This window comes from Biomphalaria glabrata, chromosome 3 (genome assembly GCF_947242115.1).
Source record: "Biomphalaria glabrata chromosome 3, xgBioGlab47.1, whole genome shotgun sequence".
Classification (NCBI taxonomy): domain Eukaryota; kingdom Metazoa; phylum Mollusca; class Gastropoda; family Planorbidae; genus Biomphalaria; species Biomphalaria glabrata.
The window spans coordinates 56,516,852-56,544,397 of record NC_074713.1 but is presented as its reverse complement, the minus strand read 5'-3'; the positions used below and the strand labels follow the sequence as shown (position 1 = coordinate 56,544,397).

The following is a 27,546-nucleotide window of genomic DNA, read 5'->3' as shown; positions in this document are numbered from 1 at the left end:
CATCCTTTGAAGAGTAAGGTTAAATTCAACTTGTATTATGAAAGCGAACAAATGACGTCATCAACTTACGCGTGTTTGGATTTCTAATGAAGAACTTTCGAAGTTAACCTTGGAAGAAGAGTCTTAGAACCTGATAATTCAGTGCTCGTCTGAATTTAATGTCATGAAAGAAAAACAATGTTTAAAACAATACTTGTGTTACACAAATAACAAACTAGTGTTTAAGAGGGAAGACATATTAGAAACTCCATTTATTTCGTAAATATTTCGTAAACACAAGCGGTGTTGCACTGACGCGCTAGTATGCAAATGTATATATGCAAATGTATATATGTTACATGTTTGACTACGAGTCCGTAGATTAATGAGGAGTGCAGTATTTTAATTGGCTACGCAGCCCCAGCTGCGACCTACATATTTTGCCGCAAGCAGTCAAAGCCAGTACTTGATCTATATCAAAAAGAAAAGTAGCGATAACATAGGCCTAAATCAGGACCGGACTTAAACTTAATAAGACCCTAAGCTTTTTGAGAGAGGGGGCCCCTTGTAATCAAAATTGTCCATTTCTTCAAAACGATTAAAAATATCTCTGGAAACTATTTTGAAGGATCCCAAGTAAGTGGAAACTCTTAGCTGTAGATTATAAATCATTAACTTACAAATACAAAAACATAAACCTACTAAAATACTCAGATAAACGCAAAGATAAAGAATCTTTTACGCCGAGATGCGATAATTGTAAATGTTTAAAGTACTATAGTTATGGTAATTTTGTTTGCTTGGGAGCTGAGATGTAAGGCTCTTGGCTTCCGAAGCAAAAGGTCTTGGGTTCGGGTTTTGAATTTCGGCCAAGAAACGCATTTATAAAGTTTAACATTAAATTATTTTCATTGTCATCTTTTTTCGTTGCATGTCTTTTTATACTATGACTTGACAGAACCAAAAGGACGAGCTAAGGCCAAACATTGAGAGCTCCCTTTAATCATATAGTATAAGGGGTAGAGAGTTGTTCTGGCCACATGACACCCTCGTTAACCGTGGCCTCGTTATTACCTTGCCTATAAATCGCAGGGTCTGAAAGGGGAACTATCTTGTTCACTATCGCGTATAGCAAACTAAATCTACATATATCTTTTCAATCTCCCTTCATAATAATATTTCTTCATAAGAAAGAATCAAAACCATAACTATAGAATAGGTCTTTGATTAAGATATATTGACTCTCGTGAGATTTGTTTTCTAATACCCCACCCCCGCCTCTTTAGGACGTGTTATCGGGAATTCACGATCTTTTAATTAATATGCCCGACGCTCGTATTGAATACTAAGATCAATGTGGAATCAATTTGGATGATTTCTAATTCTGAAGAGCTTGTCATGTGACCCTTCATCTATAGCCTACATCAGTCAAGCAGAAAAGAGGGGAGGAAAATCCGTGGTCTGGAGTGGGAATAAATATCTCCGTTATCTTCATCATTAGATTGACATGATGGATAGTGAAAGGACATTAGCTTGCAGCACTGTCAAGAGAATGAATCTTCTGTTGCATTAACAGTTTAGTTTAGTTTAGTTCGGAGGAGGAGGCGTGCTAAGTAGTAAAGCGCTTGGCTTCCGAACCGGGCGTCACGGGTTCAAATCCTGGTGAAGACTGGGATTCTTAATTTCTGGATCTTGTCCCATCAGCTCTAATGAATACCTGGCATTAGTGTGAGAAACGTAAAGGCGTTTGGTCGTTGTCCTGGCCACATGACACTCTCTTTAATCCTGGGCCACAGCAACAGATGATAATTACATCGATCTGCCCTATAGATCGCAATGTCTGAAAGGGAAACTTTACTAGTTCATTGGGAGTGTGAATGGGGGATGGCTGGAGATATTAATTATGGTAGTGATGCCATAAACTCATCCTTTACCTACGGTTAAAATGAACTTCTCCTTGCCGTCCAAGAAGGAAGAGTCTTATGATTGTATGCTGGACGTTGAAGCTCTGCATGACAATTGTAGGAACACGTAATTAAGATAAATCTTATATTGAAAGTACAAGAGGGGGAAAAAATCCAGCTAAGAAAAAAATCAGTCACATTTAATGATGTGGTGACCAAAAGAAAAATTATAATAGTCGATACTTCTCGGCCAAATCTCATTCCTGTTATATTTCTTAAACTTAATCATATAAAAGTTACATTATGGAAAAATCTGACCAGAGTTCTTAAAAGCTTGGTACCTAAGCGATGTATCACAATGTGGCTTAAGTAACGAGGGGCAGAATGTCGGTAGAAATGTAGGCATAAAGCACAAGTCAAAAACGCCAAACAGGCAGTGATGGGAAATAAACTAACTTTTAAAAGTTAAACTAAAAACTAGTTTTCAACTAAAATAAAGTAGTTAAACTATTAGTTTATCATGAATTTCAAAAGATAGTTAAACTAAAGAAAGTTAATTAAACTATTAGAAACTTTTTTTTTGGGGGGGGGGGGGGGCGAAGTTGAACTAGACCTACATAGTGTAATGTACTAGTTTAGAGAGTAGGTGTAGGTTAGTTTTGTTAGTTAAAATATTGTGTATAGTTTTAGCAACGGTAAAAGTAATGACGTATTATGACAGACTAATGACGTAGTGAACTAGAGACCAACATGGCGTTATGTTAGAAGTAGGTTGTGTTTTGAATAGTAGTTGAGTAGTAATTAGATATAGCGACGTTTTAGGAATACTGGACGGATTTCCCAGGGGTTAATAAAGCATCATTTTATAGAACTGAATGTTGTTATCAACTATATTCAAGTTGTAATGTTCTGTGTTAAGTAATAATTGATACATAGTCGAAGTCAGATTAGATTAGCCCACAACAATAGATATAATCATCCGACTATATGCATACGGTTCAATCTTATTCTTTTAACATTCTAGTAATATTTATCTATGATAAAATCAGTATTAAGGAATATGTTTCTTACATAAACGTTAATGCACAATAAAATAAAATGTCTAAATAAATATGTGTGCTTGTATTTTCGCCTTGAATTAAAACCTTTAGGAAATAATGGTACTATTTTTTTTTAAATATATTAACTTATTATTATATAATGGAAAATCTTACTTATACTGGTAAAGTTTAAAATCTCACTAAATAACATAGATTTAGAATTTCAAATTAGATCTAGTATCCAAAGAAATAGAAACGAAATCGTTGGAGTTTTAAGAAACATTTGACCTGTATAACTATTTTATAGTGTAAAATACATGCTTGACTAACAATGCCGATGTGCTATTTTCTTGTCTGACAATACAACTAACACTATTGCATAACCGTAACGCGCTCAAGAGGAAAAAAACTGGGTGATCTTGTCATTATGGACTGCACACTCAGTACACTATATAGACCTACACGTGTACGTCTATATGGCAGTTTGTTAAAATCAGTCGGACTCACTTTATATTTACTTTCTGGGCAGGGAGGGTGTATAACTATTTTAGTGTACAAATATATCTGCGAACATGCTTGACTAGCCACGCCAGTGTGTCTGACCTCTCCACATTAAGCAAACACTATTGCATAAGGCTTAATGCAGGGTAGTCTTACAGTATTATCGACTACACACGTACAGTACACTAGGCCTACATGTGGCCCAGGGGTGCCACTTTTCCGGAATAACCCGGAAATCCGGGTTTTGAGGGGTCCGATTTTCCCCCCTCCGGGTTTGCCTTCTACAATTTTGTTAAAATCCAGGGTTTTAGTTGATTTAGATTTTTTCGAAATTTCTGGTCATTTTCCCCCGTTAATTTTAGTTTTCTAGTTCCGATCGCGCGAGCCGCCATTTTTAAACAAATTCTACCAGTCTCATATCTCGCGATTCGCGAGACTTTCACTTTGCATGCGCACTAAGCTTTATTTACCGGTACAGTATTTTTTTTTAAGTGACAAAAAAGTGTAAACATTCTCGATCTATAGAGAATTTTTAGATCTACGGAACGCGCCTCAAATCGGCTCGATTTGGAGTCAGATCTATTTCTATGATCAATCTAGATCTGATCTAGACTGTAAAGTCTTGTATTTAGTATAGATATAGTCTAGATCTACTCGCGTACCTAGCGGCTAGTCCTAGATCTAGATCTAGAAATAGAAAGAAAAAAAAATTCACGAGTGAGAAATTTTTTTTTTTCTTTCCGTGTTTTATATTTTAATATTTGTATAGGTTCCCATATAGACATAGAGCCTTAGCCTATGTCTAGACTATAGTCTAGAGCTATATATATTGGTCTAGAGTATTCTAGAAGTAGGATCTAGATTTAGGATATTTACATCATTTTTAGATCAGAACTAGAATCAATGATTGAAGAATTAAATTAGTAAGTTTGCGTTCGCCTGAAGACTTAGAGGCTAGAAAAAATAGATCGATTGGTCAATAGATTTATACAAATAAATTATAATTATGTATAAGCAGTCCAGCACATTCTGGCCATCTAGGTCTACATTTAAATATTAGAAACTAAATCTAAATGTTCATTTTGGAGTAGATCTGGACTAAATCTCAAAATCAATTTTATCTTGTTGCAATAGATTTACAGGTCCATGCATGTACATTGATCGAATCAGTTTTATCAATGTTGATTAAAGTAGGCTGCTTCAAATGAATAATGAGGGAAAAAATGTTAAGAGAGAAACATCATTTAAAATAACTGTTTGTTTGGGGGGGGTGTACAAACATTGTTAATATAAAATTGTACTAAATCCTCTTAACTTGTATTACAAACTTTATCAATAAATACACACAAACTCTATTTATTATAATGATAGGCTTACTAATTACATATTTCAAACATGGGGAGCATATTATGATATAGATCTAGGTAGTAATTTAATACTGTTCTTCTTTCGTAAAATTTTGGTGCTTAAATTGTATACGCGGTACGTTTCAGGGTTGGTAAAGTTTGGGGTTTATGATTTCAGGGTTTGTAAAATTTGGAAATTCGGGTTTCAGGGTTTACTTGGTCTCATGGGTGGCACCCCTGATGTGGCCATGTGTATGTCTAGCTGACCAGGTTGTTAAAATCAGTTGGACACGGTCTATTTACTTTATGGTCAGAGAGGGTGTGGATTAAGATTTTTTTTTCTAGAATTGGTTACCCTAATGCTTTTAGATCTATATAGGCCTAGCTGTTGATTTAGACTTAATAGATCTCAATAATAAGTCTTAAGACTATAAAAGGGTGTACTTGATGTTCCTGCAGTTAAAAAAATATGTTCGCAGCAAATGAATGGACCTCATTCACCAATCGTAAACAAACAACATATAGCCACGGGATCTTATTGATAAAACAATGGAAAAAACTGTCACGTGACAACCATCATGAATTAAACATGAGATCGTAAATTATATAGAAGAGATAGAGCGCCACGTGGCTAAATGTTGTTTGTTTACGATTGGCGAATGAGGTCCATTGATTAAGACCACTAAATATTGACCTAACCCACTAATCAGATTCCCACTAGAAACAAATTAAACACATCCACGTGGCTCACAAAAAAATTCGGAACAACCTCATTCATAATAGCCTACTGCATAGAAGCTTTTGGTAAAACATGTTTAACATTTTATAATACTGCTACTTTCAAGTGCAAATATTTACTTCCATAACTTCTACCAGGATCTTACTTACCCTCTTCAAATGCAGACTGTCTAAATAGTTAACTGCATCATTTTTTTTTAAATAATCAAAGTTATTGATATCACATGACCAGAAAACAGGGAGTGCGTTTCAACCATAGACATAAATAAATATAGACTGGCCGAAGGAAGTAACTTCATGTAACTTGAAAACATGTACATCTATTGTATTCGGATTTCCGAATTATGAGAAGTTGCATGATATTCATTCTTAGAGATTAAACAAAACTCTTGTAATACTTTTATAGCGGTCTTAGTTAGTTAGGACAGACGACTCCAGAACGTGAAACAGAAAACTGACCAGTTGTTGTAGTGAGTTAGATTTTGTTTACAATGCCATTTTATGTTATTACTAAAGTCTACTACAAATTACTGTGCATCATCACAAGTTGATTTGGTCTATATTTTAATAAAAGTTATATTTAGCTGTTGTAGTGAGTTAGATTTTGTTTAAAATGCCATTTTATGTTATTACTAAAGCCTACTACAAATTACTGTGCATCATCACAAGTTGATTTGGTCTATATTTTAATAAAAGTTATATTTAGTTTTGCTCATAAAGAAGTTATATTCAAGTTTTACAAGTTAAAATTGTCAACCAGCAGTTTGGTGCTACAAGTCACCACCATCACACCCTAAGAAAAGATGTCAACAACAGAGCTAGATAGGTGTTAAATTACAATTCCCTGAGAATAAGACGCAGAGGAAGACAAAAAAAAACAAAACATGGCGACACAGTGTACTATTGAAGTGATGCCCAAAATGCGGATCGCGGGCCAGATCCGGCCCACGATGTGGTTCTATCAGGCCCGGCGAAACGTCGGCACAAAGTGTAGAAAATCCTCCCTTCATTAAAAAAAGAGGTTGAAAAAAATGTATCTTTGCTTACGCTAGGGTCCTCACTATTTCTCTGATGGATTGGTACCATGGCCGTTAAAATTTGGTCGTTAATGACTGGGACTCTGAATGAAGAGTCTACCAGGAAAATGGATCTTTAATTGTTTGTGGAACATGATAATAAGCCAACAAATTTGTTTTATAAAGAAATTTTTGATGCTTAAAAAAAAACAACAGATAAACGGTATTGTGAAACAAATATGACGTCATTCTTGATTTGAACGGCAAATAAAAGATTTTTAAACTAAGCCTAAAGATTGAAAGATTTTGTAGAATATTTACCAAAAAGAAACGAGAAAATGAGTCAGTAATAAAGCTAGCTACAATTTTGCTTACATTTGAAGTAGAGAAATTAAGACGTTTTCCGTAAAAAAAAAATCAATAACTTCCACTATCCAAATCATGAATGTAAGTCTCCAATCCAAAAAGTTTCAGGTTCATTTCATTTCGTTTATTTACCTTTTCTTTGATGTAGCCCGCGACACTAGTGTAGGAAATGAAAATGGCCCGCAGGCCGAATTAAGATGGGCATCGCTGTACTAGAGGAATCTTGAGAGGACAGGAAAGAGTTGGTAAAACTAACGAGAGACCGTGGAAAATGCAATGTTTTTACTCAGGCCCTATGTTCCATAAGGAACACAAAGGACAGATCATGCAGATCATAAATGGACTATTGATTTGAACGATGTTGTATTGTTTGACCACTTAACCTGTAATTTGAAATAATTTTCAGAACAGAAAGATTACTTTTTCGTGAAAGTAAAAGTTTCTCTTTCAGACCTGGCTATCTATGAGACACTAGATGTAAAGGTCATCTGTTTCTGAGGCCGCAGTTAACGGGGATGTCATGTGGCCGGCACAACGACCAACCGTGTTTACGTTTTTTTTTTTTGTTTTTTCCTAATATTATTTTACTCAAAGAGTTCCTCAAGATAAGTGAATCTGAAATATTTTTATATAGCGCAGCGTTCATACTTATAACATGCTCAGTACTCTCTTGTCCAACCTCTTTTGTATGTGTGTGTGGGGGGGAGGGGAGAGGGGATTATGGGAGAGAGGTTTTAAGCTCCCTTTAGACGCTCAGCAAACACAACTCGAGTTTTGAACTCAAACTTAGTAGGTAGCAGAACGGTTTAAGCCACTCTTCTAAAAAAGCAAGAATGTTTTCGCTGATCGACACACAGCCATCGCAATGTAAAAAAGAGGAGAGAGACTTTCCATTGAATCAGGTCAATATGTTCGGCTACCTATTTTCTTTTGAAGAACGTTTTTATGAACGATTCTCAAAGACTATTGTCTTTTTACAACACAACCTTTAACCCCCAAATGTACAGTTGTACTTAATGTGAAGTATTTAACTGTTTACACTCGTTCGTAATGTTCCGGAACTGTGGTACTAGTTGTCATTCTTGTGACTGCTATCAAATTACAGTCAGTCAACATCAACCTTTGATTACACTTGTTAAGTCTCCTAAAAACAAAACATGTTTGTTCACAAATGTATGCTTCTGGCACCCATTAAACTTGCGTGGAAGAACTGACTGAATCTTTTTTCTTTTACTTGCCTGGAGAAATTCGAAGGTCTTGTTTGAAAAGATTTAACATGCACTTACATAGCAAATCCAAACAACTCATTGCTATAGCTGCCACGTAAAACATGAAATCTGTCTTCCACTCTTCATTAGAAATAAAGTCACAGTCAATGTATTTCAAGGAACATAAATATTTCTTCCTTGAGATTTTATATTCTTCTCATTGCCTTGCCCATGCTAAGCTAACGGATACATCGGAATATTTTTTGTTTCTAAATCTTTTTGGAACTGACGATATCGTGATACCATAATAGACAATAAAATGATATTTTATGCAGCTTTGTGCAAACATTCCTGTTAAGAGTTTATGGTTGGGATATTCTTTAAAACAACAACAAACTCTTTTTCTTAGTCAAAGATCGAGATCCATCAGTTGTAACATTTGCCATCTTGTTCAAAGCATACCCAACACTCAACACAGTCTTCATAGCATTGAATAAATACTGGCCTGAGTTTGTGTCTTAGACTGAGTGAAGTCTGAGTGTATTGAAGTATAGTCAATTAGCTTAAGCTTCGTCTACTTGAAACTTTTTATAATGCGACAGTTTCAATAATTTATACAGATATTTAGAATTATTTTTAATATATTTGCATTTTTACATGTATATACTGTGGGCACACCTTATATCTGTAGGTGTCCGCAGGCCGCATAAAACACTCCGGCGGGGCGCATGTGGCCCGCGGTCCGTAATTTGCCCACCTCTGTTGTAGACAAAACAAGTTGAACTGAGCATTATTATTACTTGAAAAGCGAGACGTTAATGAAGAAACTAACGAATCAAGATACGGAGTTTAAGGCTGTGTTCTGTAATAACTCTCTAAATCCGAACATGTGGTTTTCGCTCGGTGTGTCTGTCGACTGAAACTTCTCGGCTGCACCAATCCAATACCAAGTGTATCTGACAGCAGTCTCGCCTTCCTCAAGATGCCATCCCTTAAGTGTACCTCAGCATGGTCAAGTAGGTTTTTGATAATGTCATCAATGTGACTGCTGATGTGTTGTTGAACTTTGCTAAGTTGGACAGAATGCAACATCAGGGATACTGATTAAAGAACAGATGAATAATTGAGGACGATTAAGAGAAAAATCAGAAACACACGAGAAACAGGCATTGATTACACATATGCAGTTTGTCTGGTTTCACTTACAGCCGTTATTTTGAGACACGCGACACAAAAGTTTTGACTTAAATTGCGAATGAATTCGTATTTCTCAGTCCATCGTGTCTCACACAAAAGAGGTAAATTTAGCACAAACGCTCTAGCTTGGGACTGTTACGTAAGAAATAGATAATCTTCTTCATGACACTGACAGCATACGTATATCTGAAACGTCATTCAGGTCATTGATAACAAATAAGAATGTGAGACGGGCAACGGACAAAGGCTGTTTTTTTATATTTTTCACCAATCCTTGTCTGAACATAGTACTAAATGCTAGCCGTCACGGGGCAGCCATCGTAGCCTTGGCCGAGTAGTTTGTTCATGTGTAAAATGTACACAATGTATTGGCTGACAATGACGTTAGACACAGGCAGTGCGTCCCTCTTAACAATAGTGACAAAAGAAATGAATTCTTCTCGAATACAATCGTCATTAACAAAACCAATGCTCAAACACATCTATTCAGTGCCAGAGATATCTGCAGTTTTATCACCAAAATACCCAGTAAACGCAGTTAATTCATGATGCTTCTGCTCGTATTTTGTTTCTTGCTGCTGCCAGAGCTCCGTCGATACAAATCAACATTTTGACCCAAGGCAATGGCAAGTGAAGAACTTTCTTAAGTTTCTTCTATCGTCAACTGGTGGACGTTAACCTGCTATTTTATCGAGCGCTAACACTGACCGCAACTCTGCAAATACATGTACCAAGAGACTGCACTCTTCAAGCTTGTTCAAAGAAACTCTCACATATGTCAAATCGAAGGATAGCTGGCAAGGACTTTTCCTCCAAGGCGGAAAAAAAAACGTTTATCATATTCTAGGTGTGACGATTGTATTTGTATACAGCTTTATATATAGCACTTGGTTGTAAGATATAACGATTTCTATGTTATGATTTCATTGGTCTGTAAGTACAGTTACGACCCTTGGGAGATCGTTATTGTAATAAGAAGCATGAGTTTTGAAGTCTAATCATATAGTTTAAGTATTGTACAAAGCAGTTTGTGTATATTTAATAGTTTAACATTTGATGCATTGTCTATAATCACAGATATTCTGATTACTTTTTGTTAAATTTATATTTCTTTCTTAATCCCTGGAAGAAAAAAGTTATATGTCCATGTCAAAGCCATGTCAGGAGTTCACAACACTAGGTGTTAACTAAATATAATGGTAAATATCAGTGGCGTCACTATGGTGGGTGTCACCCGGTGCGGTCAGCTCAGGGTGTCAACCCCGCCTCCTTTAAAAAAATCTTTTTTTTTTCGTTTGTTTGTTGCGCGGTAATACATATAGTTTATAATGTTACGTTCTCTCTCCTAATCGGGCCTTCAGTAAACACTGCTAAACACAAAACAGCACATCTAACGCATCAAGAACTTGACAACAAGAGCTCTGGTCAATCTGGTACTTTAATAATGAGTGAATAAGTAGATAACAGCCAATACTAGACAATTGGCAACAAACACATCAACAACTAAAATGTTACTCTGTACATCAACGTACAAAACTCTACTGTCTCTATCTCGTACATAACACTTGAGGACTCAACCAGGACCGACTTCATAGCCAGACTAACAGTCCAGGTCTCCTTCGTGTCCTATCTTGAACCGCCGCCTTCTTACACACAGTGCCTCTAGTCGGCGCCTTCGGGGTCACGGAGGTCACGCTCTAGTCCACGCAGGCTTTGGATCACATGGCCATAACATTCATCATATTTGCGTGTAACCGTAGTACTGTCCCTTCTCCATCGCCTGAGTTCACGTGTGTCAGCTGAACCTACAGTTAACCCTTTCGCGCTGCCAATATGGTTATAACAATAATTACCTACGTTATTTGATTTGTCAACAGCTATAGAAATGCGTGTATATTAAACCTTAAAATTCAGCTGTTTATTACAAGTTATCTACATTTCACTGGGTTTGCGTAGTCATGTGAAATTATGCACGCATCCTTAATCTTTGGAATCGAAAACATTGCCATTAATATATAGTTCAATTTTGCAACAACGCAATCATAAGTAAATGTCTTTTTTTTTCTGGATTTCAAACTTGAAAACGAATCGCTAACTTCAAGTTAATGTCTGTAACGATCTCATTTTTAATAAAATTCCGATTTGTGAAAGTGTCGTTTGTTCCATTGTCTCAAAAAGTTCTTAATTTTAATTTTAAAAATCCTTTTTCACATACGCCATAGATAAGCAGATGGTAAGAAACGGTGGAAGGCTTTGTTAAATGATTTAAAGATATTCTTTAAAGCCTTAGTGGCATATGAAACATGCAAATGTCCACTTTTATTTTCTTTAAGAATAACTTTTGTTGCCTTTAGATCCGTTCTCAGTCATTGTATTTCTGATCGAATGTCGCCTTTTGAAAAATCATCATATAGTCATACGCGAATATTTTGAAACTAACATCTACAATACTTTGTTGGTTGTTGAACTATAGAATTTTTCGATTGGATTGCTCCATATTTATCTGCTACATCAATGATTGCTTCCAGTAAGAGTTGAAGCTCAGAATAAAAAAATGGTCAGTGCACATAAGAATGAACCCCTTTTTATCCTCTTAAATCGGCGGTTCTCAACCTTTTTTGCTCGGCGACCCCTTTTTACAATTCCTCACTACGCCGCGACCCCCCCCCCCAACAGTAAATCTGATTTTCATTGCCAAAGCTTTATGTTTAATCATGAAACAATTTGTAATTATATTCTCTTTATAATATCTCTTTAAGATATGCATTTATTTATCTTACTATTTCTAATTCCTATTATTCACATTGCATACACATGTGACGTTTTTCTGTATTTAGACATGATAATGAACAGACTGTTATGCAAATAATGTATTATTGCAAATTGAAGAAGAAAATGCAACACAGACAAATTGGACAAGACTACAAACGCTTGATCCAGATGTCTGTAATATAGAAATTTTTCGCTGCATCTATATTAATGAGTTCAATAAACTATTTGTTTCCTAAACATTTTCACTTTTGACTTTCATTGGAGTTCTGGCATGTGCAAATGGGATGTTAAGTAATTTGGAAAGTTTGATGAAATTTTGTCCGCAAAGCATTAGCAAATGGCATCACTGATAATTCGACACAAATAACTTCGCTACGATTGACATACAAACTGATGGGGCAGGCAGAGGAAACATTGGTGAATGTCTTACGAGAGTGTCCAAATGCTGCGAGGAGACAACTGAAGGGTCACTTGAACTACATGGAGGCTATGAGACACTACGTTCAACAACAGAGTTTCTTACCAGCACTATGGGAGGCCCACAACAGAGTTTCTTACCAGAGCACAACGAGAGGCCCATGCTTTTCTGCCCTACTACCATTAGAAGTTCATCCAAGGTTCATGTTCTCCAATACGTTACGTATTCTATACAAAGTTTACGTATTAAAATTAAAATTTATGGATGCACTGTTCAACCTTTTTCAAAACGTACACATTTTGGTTCACATATTACAGATTTAACAACTTAGTATTTCAATTAGACACCCTATATGAACTTTATAAGTGGCGAACCTTGAAAAAAGATAATGAAAAAGGGCAGACCAAGGCTATACCCCCTGAGGTAGACGGAGAAGGGTTCGAACTAGTAAAAAGCAAAAAAAAAGGTACAACACCTGAAAAATGTATGGACAGTGGGAGGGGTACCCTTTCCCCTCCAAAAAAAGGCGAAAGTAGCACAGGGTCTAACACACACAAAAAAATGAAAACTGCCGGACACGCTAGATCGGAGCCTAGCTCTCCAAACAAAACAAACAGGAAAAGAACTCTTTCTCTGTCTTCTACCTCAGATGACCAGGGGGAAGGCACTGTGGTGAGAAGGGAAAGGAGGAGAACGGGAGAGGAAGTGGAAGATTTGGAAGATATCCCCAACTCTCCTGCACCTCTAGTAATCAACGAGGGGGAGGACCCTGACACACCGCCAAACACATACACATTTTTAAATAGTAGGCACACACACACACACACAACGCAAAAACCCACCAACACACAATCATGGCTGACATTACAATTCTTTCATTTAACATTCGAAGTCTGAAAAATTAACAAAAATACACAGTTCACTCAACTAAAACACGCAAACCGGACTTTTTTTTCTCTTACAGGTATCCAATATCACTTCAATTTTCTCCAAAACACACATACATCTTAGTTACAAACAAACCCACTTAAATATAAAATCATGGAGGACATCACGGTTTTGTCTCTAAACATTCATGGACTCACAAACAAACAAAAATATGTAGTATATTTATCAAGAAAGTATAAACCAGACTTTATTTTTTTACAAGAGACAAATTTAGGTACAGAACACAAAGCACACACATACACAACAGACATGGGTTTTAAGGAAGGGTGTTTTAGTTATGGTAGCGGATGCAGGGGGGTAGCCATTTTTCAGGTATCAGATAGGTTTAAAATAGTCCATAAGTATAGTGACAACAAAGGGAGAGTAGTCATCATTAAAGTAGAAACAAGAAATGAAACAATTACACTGGCTAACATTTATGCACCAGCAAAAAGAACAGAGAAACGGGAATTTTTTGAATATTTGAGTGAAAAATTACACGACACATATAGAGGGGATAGTTTGATTTTAGGAGGGGATTTTAATTACATAACGTCCACACTAGACAAGCAGTACACAACAACGGTAAATCTTCCTTCACAGATGAACACTACTATTAATAATTTCTTGAAAGACATTGAGTGTGAATTTAAGTTACAGGATGCATACAGGAGTGTGAATCCCACAGGTCAGGACACTACTTCGGTGAATAAAGCTCATCCCGTAACTTCCAGACTAGATAGAATTTACGTACCAACCGAGTATCATAGGCCTATAAGTAAGGTAGCTCATCTAGAAGAGTCTCTGGAATATTCAGACCATAAGGCAATAATAGTTACGATAAGTACGAAAATTAAAAAAAAAGACAAGGAAAACTAGTCATTGGAAATTTAATGATTCTCTTCTAGAAATACCTCTTTTTATAGAATTAATCTCAAACACACTCAATTCTTGCTTATACAAACAATCCAAACTTTAACCTAACAACAACATGGACACTAGTAAAAAAACTCAATAAAACAACAATGTCAGGTCATATCAACACTAGTACAAACACGTAGAAAACAAGAACTAGAGAAACTGAAGCACACACTATTACACGCTGAGGACGAAATAGATAGAACTCAAGCCTCATTAAAGTTGGAAGAATTAAATAACTACATCTACAAAGGAGCTGAAGTTAGATGCAGGAACTATTTAAGTCAAGAAGGCCCAAACAAACTTTTCTTGTCGATCGAACAAAATGTTCAGTCTAGTAAATGCATAACAAGTGTTCTTGATATACATGGCTCAAAAGTTGAAGACGAAGACAAAATTAAAGATGTTTTCATAAGTCATTTTAAAAATATCTACCAGTTGGAACCTATAAACAAGGAGGCTCAAGAATGTTTTCTAAAATATTGTAAACAGTTGAAGCAGACCGATGAAGAACTTTTGGAGACCCCATTTACTCTAGACGAACTCCAAACTGCACTAGACTCGACACAAAACAACAAATCTCCCGGACCGGACGGTCTGACATTTGAATTCTATAAGACATTTTTTCCCTTAATAAGTCCTCTATTACTGCGACTGTATAGTGACGCTGTTAAAACAGGACAACTTCCAAAAAATTTCAACGAAGCATATATTACACTATTAGCCAAAAAAACAACAGATAACAGTTCTCCAAGTGACTACAGGCCCATCTCACTACTCAATACAGACTATAAACAACTGACAAAAATGATTTTTAAACGACTTAAACCCTTCACTCCCCAACTCGTAGGACAAGACCAATACTGCACCCACCCCGACAGGAGTATTGATGGAATGACACATTTCATTCGAGATTTTATCATGTACAGTCATGAAAAAAACTCTAGCGTTGCCTTGTTATCTGTAGACCAAGAGAAAGCATTTGATAGAGTCAGCCATAATTTCCTCTTTAAAATATTAGAAAAATGTAAAATCAGCCCTTTTTTAATAAAATGCATTAAACTAATTTACACCAATGCCAGCAGTAGACTAATAATCAACCATTCTTTAAGCCAATCCTTTCCAATTCAAAGATCTGTTAGACAAGGCTGTCCTTTATCCCCCTTTTTATACATCCTTTGTCTAGAACCTTTTCTAGAATCTATTAGGTCAGATCCATCTATCAAAGGAACAAAAATCCCGGGACCCATCCCAGTAGTTAAAGTTAAGGCTTATGCCGATGACACAACATTTTTTCCCTCCTCTGAAAATGATATTAATAACATAGTTAAAAAGTTTACAATTTTTGGCCATGCCAGTGGTTCTAAAATTAACATAAATAAATCCTCAATAATGGGTGTAGGGAGGTGGACATTTAAGGAAAAATATTCTTTTAAACTTGTAAATAAAATCAAAATATGTGGTATAGAATACAATAGTAATCCCTTTTTCTTCTGTGAAGATCAGTGGAAAAATATTATTATTAAGGCATCCAATTTAGTTAACAGGTACAAGCACACAGGTTCTACTATTTTTGGTAGAGCCATCCTTATAAACAATTTGGTCATCCCAAAGATAGTCTATTTAAACAATATTATAGAACCTCCTACAAAATACATGTTTCAATTAAATAACATAATTAGAAGTTTCATCTTCAAAAACACACTTAGAAACATCAAACATACTACAATTATTCAAAACAAAGAGGATGGGGGGATCAATTTACAAGACATCAAAACTAAAATATGTGCACTCAGATTAAAATTCATAGGTCAAGTAGTTAAGAATCCAAATGATTTTCCTTTTACAATATATTATTATGGTTTGAGATTAAGCAATTTAATTCCAATACAAAACAACATTCCACACTATTTTGGCACAAACTTACATCCTTTTTATAGATCCATCTCAAGAACTCTTTCAGGCAATGAACCTTCAATACACAATAAATATAAAGAAATATACACAACATTAAAAAAACAGTTACAAGAAAATTTAGCTATTAGGATTAAATGGGGAAAAGATTTAAATATAACAGATTTTAAAGACACTTTTACTAAACTTCATAACAAACACATTGCAACAAAAGCTAAAGAAATATCTTACAGACTTATCTTTGGGATGACTCCATTTTCAAAGAAAAAACCTGGTGTAAAATATTGTAAATTTTGTCAATCTGTTAATGGTGACAATGAAAAGCATTTATATTTAGAATGTTCTTTATTTAGTAATGTTAGAAATACTGTAAGAGATTCATTAGAAGGAAATTGTGAAACCTATGTGAATATTAATTTATCTATTCTCTTAAACAAGTTGCCTAAAGCTAAACACAAGATGATACATAATTTTAACTTAATAATTTTATCAGAATACAGATAACTTAGTATGGAACAGTAGACTTAAAGCTGTGTATCATAATGTCAATTTTAACCCTAATGATTTGGATAAAATATATAGAAATATAGTTGATTTTAAAATTAAACACTATAAAGGCTAACCCCAAATGTAATTTTATATTGATCCATTGTATGTACATATGTTATATATTAAATCAAGGAATTTTTTATTTTTTTTTTATTTATTTATTTATTTTTTTTATTTTTTTATTTTTTTTTTCTCAAGGATTCCTTTATTTTCTTCCAATGAATTGGAAGGTTCCATTTTTATCATAAATTATCAATTCACAAAGTCTGTTTAAACAATGAAGAAAATAAGTTTTGAATGTAATGGGTGTGTGTGTTTGTATAAGTAATAACTATTAAAAATTTGCATGTGTATGTATTTAATACATCATTTATTTGCTTTAAAATTATAATTACTAAAAATTACCTATAAACTATTTATTAATTTTTTTTTTCAACAAGAGAGACAATTAGGACTGGAAGATGCAAGGTGGAAATTTCTTTTGGTTACATCCCTTTGACCAAATTAATAAATTTTCAAGACAACCCAAACAGGACAGGATTTCATGAAAATGGAGCAAATGGACTACTAAATTGTTAAAAAAAACAAAAACACTATCACAATAAATAATAATAAAAATAAATAATGAATTTAATCTTAAAATGAGTTATATTCCAAAATGAAATAATTTTGTAAGCTCTTCATACACATACTTACTTTGAGCTCTGTACTTTATAGAAACCAAATTGTTTCATAATATGTACATTTTTGTAACTCTAGCAGACCCCAGAGAATTCCTAAGGATATAGGATGGAGGTCCTTTGTCTTAGGTTCTTAAGGGAAAAATTGTTGCAAAAATAATAGAAATAAAAATAAATTTTTAATAACTCATAGTCACTAAAAAAAAAAAAAATAATAATAAAAAAAAAAAAAAAGTGGCGAACCTTAAATTCACTTATATCTTATTATTATTGACGATTAATAATGACTCATGACCTTACGTACGGCATACCAGAGCTTTACAACACGAACAGGCTTATGCATTAAGCGCATTTACTTAAACTGTTGAAATTTGTTCTGCTGCGACAATTAAAATGTTTGAAATGAATTCTGATTCTGCTGTCTGCTACATCTATCTTCGAATAACAATAAAAAATAGTAATTTCCGTTGTTACAAAAACATGTATGTGTCAAGTTTTACATTTTAGATTAGGCCATACTTTCGATGGTCTTAAACGACCCCTGACAAATTGTCAATCGACCCCCAAGGGGTAGGCGACCCACAGGTTGAGAATCCCTGTCTTAAATAGTGATATGGTAAGGTTTTCCAAAAAAAGGCCCCTGGTTAAGTTCCACGGTTCCGGTTCTACTTGCGCTGATATGTTGATCTGTTGGTGCTGGCTTCTGTCTTCAGGTCAGGAACAAAGTGACAAATGTCAATACTAAGACAAGCTGGTGGTGCTGTTTCAAGAGAGATAAAAAAATGGCTAAGACCAACTCTCTCTTTAAAGAATAAAATAAGCAACCTCACAGGTTGAATAGACGATCACGCAGTGTGGTAGTAGGGCATACCATCACTCGTGTGTAGATCTAGTAGATTCCAAGCTCAGCAACACTGCAACAGTCAATAACACAACAAGGTGACTCTAATGGTCAGCTTGTAAATATTGTTACGTTCTTCTCTCTCTCTCCTAATCAGGCGTTCTGTAAAACACTACTAAACACACAACACATCAACACAAGAACCTGACAACAAGAGCTCCAAATAATCTGGTACTTTAATAATGGTCAACTAAATAGATAACAGCCAATACTAGACAATTGGCAACACAATCAACAGCTACTAATGGTGCACTGTACATCACCGTACTAAACTATACTGCCTCTATCTCTTCCTGGACTCGTACATAACACTTGAGGACTCCGCCAGGACCGACTTCATGGTCGACTCACAATCCCGGTCTCCTCCGTGTCCTGTCTTGAACTGCACTGCCTTACACACTCTGTCTCTGGTTTGCGCAGGCCTATGATCAGATGACCATAACACTCTAAATCACAAGCACAAATGTTGACCAGATCAAGTAGACACAATGAATAAACAAATGTTAATCCAGTAATCCTACAGTAATCCTCCAGTAGTGTACTTATCCAGATCAGTGGCGTAGCAAGGTACTCGTGGGCCCGGGTTCAAGAATATGTTGATGGGCCCCACCCCCCAAATGAAAGGATCATTTAAGATCATGGTTAAGTACTAGTCAGCACACTGAGCATAATGCGCCCGTGGGTGCTTTTGTTGAAACAATAACTGAAGGCTATTGTACTGTCCACTCATATTGGAAAACCATCATGGCCTTGGTATCGTCAGTAATTTAAAGAAAGATTGTGATATTTTATTACTTTAGAGTATTTGTTCAGTCAAACCTGAAGACTTCTGGTTCGGACAAATATGAAAACCTTAAAATGACTCTCTGATTACTATTTCTTTGGGTAGTTCGTCATTGGAGTTCACAAAACATTTTCAGAAAATGCAATTTTAATAAATTTGTAATTCTCTTTGAGGGCTGTAATCATGATATCAAATTGGATCTCCTTTAGTATTTCTTTTTTAAATTGCATTGCCCAACAGGTCTATTATATCTTTGAATCTGTGAGTCGAGGTAAAGGCTTATGTTTTTGATTTCTTAAGAATTTATTTATTGCTAAGATATTGTCGTTGTTACTTGTGTCACCAAAAACGACACTCTTCGCGATGACCACTAAATGAAAGGTTGTTGCATGCTTAAGTTAAAACTAACATTCACTATGCGATTAATTACTTTCAGCCAGTAATTATCAACTTCTTCAATGTGTTCTTTGTTTGCATCATCCACCGTTCTCAGTCTTTCATGTTGTATGTATGTTTGGCAAGCTTGTTGCTGAAGTTAAGTCATTATTAGGCCTATCCTTTTTTTTTTTGACGATACGGTTGAAAAACAAACAACATTGATGCTGTGTCAGGATATAAACCCGAGACCATCCGAACGACTGTCCAGTGCACATACTAGACGACAAGGCAGCCATTCAAGTGAAAGACACTATTCCATGATAAATGTAATTATCGCTCTATCTAAAAAAAAAGTTTTGTTATAAGCCTTCTCCTTAATTCAGTCATGGTAATTAGCTAAAATGTCAACAGCTTTAACGTTTTCGTAAGTAACAGAATATGATGTCTCTTTTGTATGTTTAATATCTAATTTTAAGTCTAGGCCTATATATAGATTTCTGATAATAGAAAAATGAAAACAAAAAGGATGCTTACTTTAAAAAAAAAAGCAAAAAAAAAAAAAAAAGGTAAAACTATCAACGGTTTAATTAACATAGAGGAACAAAAAAGAAATAATGGGAGTTTGGGACCCAATTGTCACACCAACGCACCGTCACCTACAATAAACCTGATGAAGGCAGTTCCTTACAATGACTGTAGGTGAAAACACTGGTTAATGTTTAGAAGTTAATATGATATTTGATATGACGTTTAGGATATTTTAAGGAAACTTTTAAATTTTGAACCATTTGTTACAAAATTACAGTGTAGGACAGGCCACAGTTGGTCATTAGTCATGGGACCAAGTGATATGAAATCCCTACGCGCCATGCAGTGCCGTATTTAGAGCTGAAAAAGCCTTAACCTATTTGAGATATGGGGCCCTATATAAGTCTAAATATTGTATGTAACTGCTAAATATTTCTTGGAGGCCCTAAGCTAAAGCTTATGTTGCATAGAGGTAAATCCGACCCTGGCCCATGGTTGTTACACCATCGGGTATGGTCCCCTAAATGGTCGTGGGCCCGGGTTCATTGAACCCCTTCGCGCCATGGATGCTACGCCACTGATCCAGATGTAGATCTAGATCTAGCAAACTACGAAGATGACGACCTAGCCTGTAGTCAGAGAAGAGTCGCCATTCCTGTTGATGTGTGGATAAATGTAGATGTTTTATGCGAGTTAGAACTAGACACAATCAACAGAACAGTTAAGAGATAGATTCAATAACTCCAGCTGATAACTTCAACAATTTAATGAATAAAAAGGGCCCACCAAGACGACCGAACAACAGTCCAGACCGCATACCGCACTAACAAACTAGACATATATTGCATATATCAGAAATATTATCGTTCGCGAAGATGTGACCACTGCCTTCACTATGACGTCCACCTATTGATAACTTATTGTACTAAATAACACATAATAAGAGAAGATGCTAGTTTATTTTCTATTTTCTCTTATTATTTATATAAAATAAAATCTGGTTTGATATATACAGCTCCTCTTTCGCGGTTGAAGATGAACACAATGGACTTCATTCACCAATCGTAAACAAACAACATTTAGCCACGTAATAATATTGATAAAACACATCACGCGACAGCCTTTATGGATTACGTATTTTGCATAGAAGAGATAGAGAATCACGTGGCTATATGTTGTTTGTTTACGATTGGTGAATGAGGTCCATTCGCATTTCCTGTTTGAATGTCGCCTTTTGAAAAATCAGCATATAGGCCTACGCCAATATTTTGAGTAGAGCTGAACCATAGGTTCTTGAAACTCTAGGCCAGCAAAAGCGAGCAAGAGCTCCCTCTCACCGGCCTGATTGAACCAAGTGTTCTGTCTGGCTGAGGGTCTTGTGTCAATTTTGACGCTGTCATTTCCAGTGACAGTGTCGCTGCGGACTCGCGGACTAGAGTCTCGGTCGGAGGCCGCGTACACAGGGAACCTCTGCCTTTTTCCAATTAACACGAAGATGGCTACAAAGTCCATTGTCACTTTATTTTAAAAAATTCAAAATATACCTCAAGAAAAGAAACATTGTTTTAAACAAAACAAAAGACAATTTAACTTTGGTTAACAGTCTAATGCTGTTTGGAAGAAGAAAAAAATGAACCAAAAAAAACAGAGCTTGAAGCTGAGATGGACCCTCCTTCCCACCGCTATAAGTGGCATCAAGTGACAACGTCGTAACTACAAAATGTGGGTTGATATAGTCCACACCACACTGCAATTATTATGATAGCATTTTATTCCCGCTGTAATGTAGAGTACAATTGTGGTCTGTTTGAAATGGGGTCAGTGGGTGAGAGGAGAATGACCCGCTGGGTCAGACGTGTCAGTTCATGAGTTCCGTCTGCACGTCTCTGATTCTGAGTGCAGCAGGCGTGTCGAGTTTGAGATAATGCGTGTCAAATTTGCCGCCTTCAAATTAAGGGGACATAAATATAAGTAGTATAGGAACAAGGACTGCGTGATAACAGTTATTATTATAAGACTAAGTAGTTTCAAATTTTATTATTGCATACAAGCTGCTTACAATCCATTTTTGTATCAAAGACTAAACACTGAGGAGTCTTACCAAATTTAAGCATATAATAGGAAGGAATAAATTCAGGAACAAAACCAGCTATTATTAGCAGGATTTAGTTGCCAGACTTGTAAATTTTTGGATTTGAGTGGGTGCCATTCCCATGATTTCCATTTATGTTTTACAGGCGGCGATACCGATAATTATTCTTACCAATATTTTAAAATATTATAGGAAGGATCACAGCAGGGACCCTTTTGTAGTGAACACCAGTTATGTCCAAACATTTTTAGAACGTGGGTAAAAAAAAAATAATTACCGACTCATGGATCAATCCCCCCCTTCCAAAAAAAGAAAGTAGAAGTCGAATCCAAGGTTAGCGAGCTTCAGCAGACTCATTCACTGTGGGTCAATGTTTCATTGGGTTGGATAGAATGGCAAAGTGGGCCGGAAAAAGCCCCCGGCCCCTATGCTGGAAATCGCTGGCCCACACAATATGACATTGCGTCAATTCATTACACTTAGATCGGAACCACCTATACGAACATCACAAGTCTATAATGACATTGTGTGCAGTAATAGCACTTAGGTCGAGACAAAGTACACCACAATGTGATAGCATGTCAACTCATTTCACTTAGGTCAGGACCTTCACGTACGCCACTAAATTTATACAATAAACGTAAACAGTTATCACATCAAAATTTTATTTTAACATTAACACTATGATTGAATTTTTTTAATTTAAAAATATTTAGAAGCAAATTTATATAGCAGCTCTTTTTGCCTTTCTTAAACATTCATCCATAGAAAATACTTCTTAGAATATGTTTTATTAAAGTTAGGTGACATTTCCTATCAAAATTACTTGCAACTTTTAACTGATAGAAATCGACAAATAATGTGTTGGTCAGATGAAATGCACGTGTGATTATAGAAATACATTGTAAAGCATTAATGAGACAGACATTGCTTAGGCCAAAACCTAAGCTAAAAAGAGTTGCTAAAGCCAAAATTTTAATTATCTATAATCTAAATAAAAAGTTAGGTTATAATCTAAATAGTACGAGTTGCTAAAATCAAAATTTAAATAAAAGATTTGCTAAAGACCTAATCATAGACTTATATATTATATCTAGACTGGAAACCGGAAACTAATTCTTATCTATGATTGATCGATTCATAAATTCATATATATATGGACTATTAATCATATAGGGCTAGGGTTAATCCTATAACTATATATTCAAGCTAATATTTGAAACAAAGCCATTTTCTGTTAGTTTCCATTGAGATAATGTTTCAAAAATGCTAGCTGGAAATAGTTCATTGTCTGTTGATTTTAATCATCTATGTTCATTACCTAGATCTTTCTATATTATGTATCCAAAAATTGTAAAATAATAATTATGACACGAGAGTACTCTTATTTTTAATGTTCAATTGCTAGATCTAAATATAAAAATTAAATTATATGTATATAATATATAATGAAACTAAAGTGAAAACGTGAGAATTTGAACACAAACAAAAAAAAGAGAACAAAAGGAAAAAAAAAAAGAAACATGCAGAAGAGAATATAAAAATCGGGGTAAGGTTATTAGAGATACATGGGCATTAAAAGATTACTTCTATATTAGACTATATTGTGGTGTTGTATGTGCAATGATTGCTTGAAACTTTTGATGCAGCAAAAACTGTTGTGAATGCCTGAGTGTTTCACTTACCTTACGGCTAATTGGACTGCTCTTTCCAATCTTACAGTGGCAGACGTCAATTGCAGAACGATTAAGGAGATTAAGCATCATAGTGCGTGCGTGTGTGTGCGTGCGTGCATTATGTGTGTACGTGTGTGTCCAGGGCCGGCCTTAGATAATTGCAGGCCCTATTCAAAGTGAATTTGGTTACATTTGGTATCCCCATATCAAATCGAAAAATAAAAAATAAACAGCGAAAAAGAAAATTAAGCAATTTATTTAAAACCTAGTCAGGCTAGTGTAGGCCTACACCAACAATAACATTGGGCACAAGTTTTGCTATTTTTCTTTTTAAAAAATGTTTTAAGTCCTGTGCGATGCCCACGCCAATTGAAGCCCCCTAGCCCTAGGCCTTGGCAGCTGTCTTGTTTGCCTATGCCAAAGGCCGACCCTGATGTGTGTTTTAAGTGCATGCGTATAATAATAAGTCATTTAAATAATTAAAAGTTCTTGGGACGGGTAAGATGCATTAGATTATATTTATATTAAAAAAAAATAGAAGAAAAAAATCTGCCTTTTAGCTATAAATTAGATCTAGAGAATGAAGAAGATCTAAATTCTAGTAGATGGACTAATAGTAAATGTATATATACATATATAGATCTAGACCATTAATTAGATCTATATTTCATTGAGCATCAAACGAAAACTGGAAAATGCTAAAAAGATCTATATATCTAAATAGATCTATATACAATAAATCTACATCTAGAATCTATAGATAGATCTAGAGTCTGTAATGAGTCAGTAGATCTATATAATTTCTTCTCTATTTGTAATATTTCAATACTTAATGTTATAGACAAATCATTTATATCTAGAAGCTAGCAGACTCTATGTATCTTGCCTACTCTACATTTAGATAATAGATCTAGAATCTATAAAGATAGTCATGCAAATGAATTTTAAATTTACGAGGTTCAATGCTAGTTTTTTCTTCTATTTTTTCTTCTAAAAAAAAGAGTCCTACCTTTGAGTAATAAATAATCCAATCTGCTCCAATAATCCGTGCTATTTCAATAATCCAAGTTGTAAGGAATATCCAATAGTTGAATCACATTAAATTATCCAAAAAAGTAGATGATTGAACAAGAAATATTTGTATCCAGGATCATCAATAACAACACGTCTGCTTCCACTCAAAGTAGGTCTAGATCTAGATCTAGGTCAAACTTTTTCCGTGTCTCAAACAATATGTCTATCTCTAGAGTCTAGGCCTACATGAGAAAAAAAAAAGTTATCACAAAAATTAACTTCCGGTCAATGCTATGTTTTGCTTCGCTTGAATGAACAGAGTAACTAGGCATTCTGATCGCATGACGTTACGGGCTGGCTGTGTTCATTAATGAGCTGACCAGTGACGCGTTTACACCGCCTTTCACCCACTTGTGAAGCGCGACCTCATGATTGAAGAGGACCTTGACTCAAGCAAGCATTTCACCTAGCAGCGTAGAAATGGTTGTTTCCTTTCTTTGTTACTACTGAAGGCGCGATAGATCTAGTCTGTAGTGACTATTGTCTATAAATAGAGCAATTACCAGCCTAATGTGTGGACAACACCCCTCTGGGCTCTCCCTCAGCCCTCACCTAAAATCTTCTTATTCTAACCGTAAGAGTGACTTCGCGTGGAAAGTCCGTAAATCATCTAGCTAGAAATAGTATCTAGATTTAGATCTACGTTAGATCTAGTGAATCTAGTGAAGACGATTCGCACCTAACCTGAAAACTCCGTAAATTTTAGTCAATTCAATGATCTCTATGCATCTAATGTCTAGATTACTCTAGAAATACGATAGTTCTAGATTTACGCTAAATCACTAAAATGTAATGAACATAATTCGCTAAGTCCGCGAATTTAGTGACTTAGATCTAGAGTCTAGATTTACTCTAGATTCAGTGAAGATAATTCGCATACGGCCGTGAAAAGTCCGCGAATTTTAGCGACTTACATCTTGAGTCTAGATCTACTGTATATGTAACTGTATCTTACGAGATTGAAGGATTTTAGTCTTTCCTGAGTATATTTCTTTATATTTAGAAAAATACACAATTGCCCCTCAAAATACACATTTCCAGGTCTGGGAATACACATTTCTATTTTGGCATGTCGGCATCTCTTGAGTCTTTATAATTCGTCCTATTGCGAAGGCCTAGTTCTATTGTGAGATGGTATTACTACTTCTAATCTTTAAAATAAGTAAAGCATCTTTAAATTGTAATTTATTTCTCAAGGGTGGCCAGTCTTCAGAGACGACTTAGCATTGGATGAGGCCCTGATCGAGTGTCTTTAGGGGTACGAATATTTGTTTGATGAGCTGAAGAGGACGAAATATTCTCTTTGTGGCGGGGCTCCGATCTCTCTCTTTCTCTCTATTTATCTCTTTCCCTTTCTATCTTTCTCTTTCTATGTCTATTTTTCTCTTTCCCTCTCTTGTTATCTTAAAATAATGATACACTCATTAGCCTAATATAACACTAAAGAACACTGCACGCTAGATACACGAGACTCTTTCATAACACACTCTCTAAAACACAGGTTACACACAACACACTTTCTTACCAAGGGGAACAACTACATACAAACACATACACATAAATAAAATGTCAACATGTCTATCTTTTTTCTCTCTTTCTTTCTCTCTGTCTCTCGTTCTCTATGCCTCTCTCGTCTGGTATGCTTTGAGTCTAGTATCCTCCTTTGGTTTCTAATAAAATTTATTTTAAAAAAATGAGGATAGCATTACTACAATAACACATTGGATGGGGCGCTGGGCGAGTATCATCGGGGCTCCAATCTCTCTCTTTTTCTCTCTCTCTCTCTCTCTTTTTCTCTTTCCCTCTCATGTTAGCTTAAATAATAATAAGGATTGTCTTCGAGTCCAAAGATTAATGAGGAATGCAACATTTCTCATGGCTACGCAGTCTAATCTGTGACCTACATATTTTGCCACTTCTAGGGCAAGTATAACCATTGTCCGCCGGTGGTCGATTAAGATTTTCTGTATGCGACGCTGGGTACATCAAACTAATTAACACATAACACACAATAGGAGCTTTCTTACCAAGGGGAATAACTCTGTATACAAACACATTCACATAAACACAATGTCAACATCTCTATATTTTTCTTTCTCTGCCTCTATGTGTTTCTCTCTCTGTCTCTGTCTCTCTCTCTCTCTCTCTCTCTCTACCTCTCTCTCTCTCTCATCGTTTGGTATGCAATTGTTTCTAGTATCCTCCTTTGGTTCCTACAAAAATTTGTTTTAAAAAAATGAAAATAGCATTACTACAATAACAAATAATCAGAGGCTGTCTCATCATTGGACCTGGTCCTGGGCGAGTGTCGTTAGGGACATGAATATTTGTACGATGGGCTGAAGGTGACAAAAGATTCTCTTTGAGGCGGGGCTCCAATCTTTCTCTTTCTCTTTTTTTTCTTTCTTTTTTTCTCTTTCCCTCTCATTATAGAGAATTTAGGGACCCGGATAATTTGGCACTTTTTTTGACAAGGAAAATTAGGCACTCTTTGATTAGCAACCTTAACTTTGAAAATAATTTTAACATTTTAACGTATATTTCATTCTTAGACCATGGGCTATCGGTGACGCTATAAAAAAGCAACTATAACTACTCTAACTGAATTTTCTTGATATAAAAGAAAAGCTGACAAAACGG

The 27,546-nt window shown here is 35.4% G+C and overlaps 1 long non-coding RNA gene across 1 annotated transcript in view; it reads right to left on the bottom strand.

Annotated features, from left to right (window-relative positions):
• LOC129924987 (uncharacterized) overlaps positions 1–25,266 on the bottom strand; it is a 64,335-nt gene extending 39,069 nt beyond the window's left edge. The window contains exon 1 of the long non-coding RNA XR_008776861.1: positions 24,842–25,266. This is a non-coding gene — a long non-coding RNA (uncharacterized LOC129924987). The remainder of the gene's footprint in view (positions 1–24,841) is intronic.
• Positions 25,267–27,546: the final 2,280 nt, after the last annotated feature.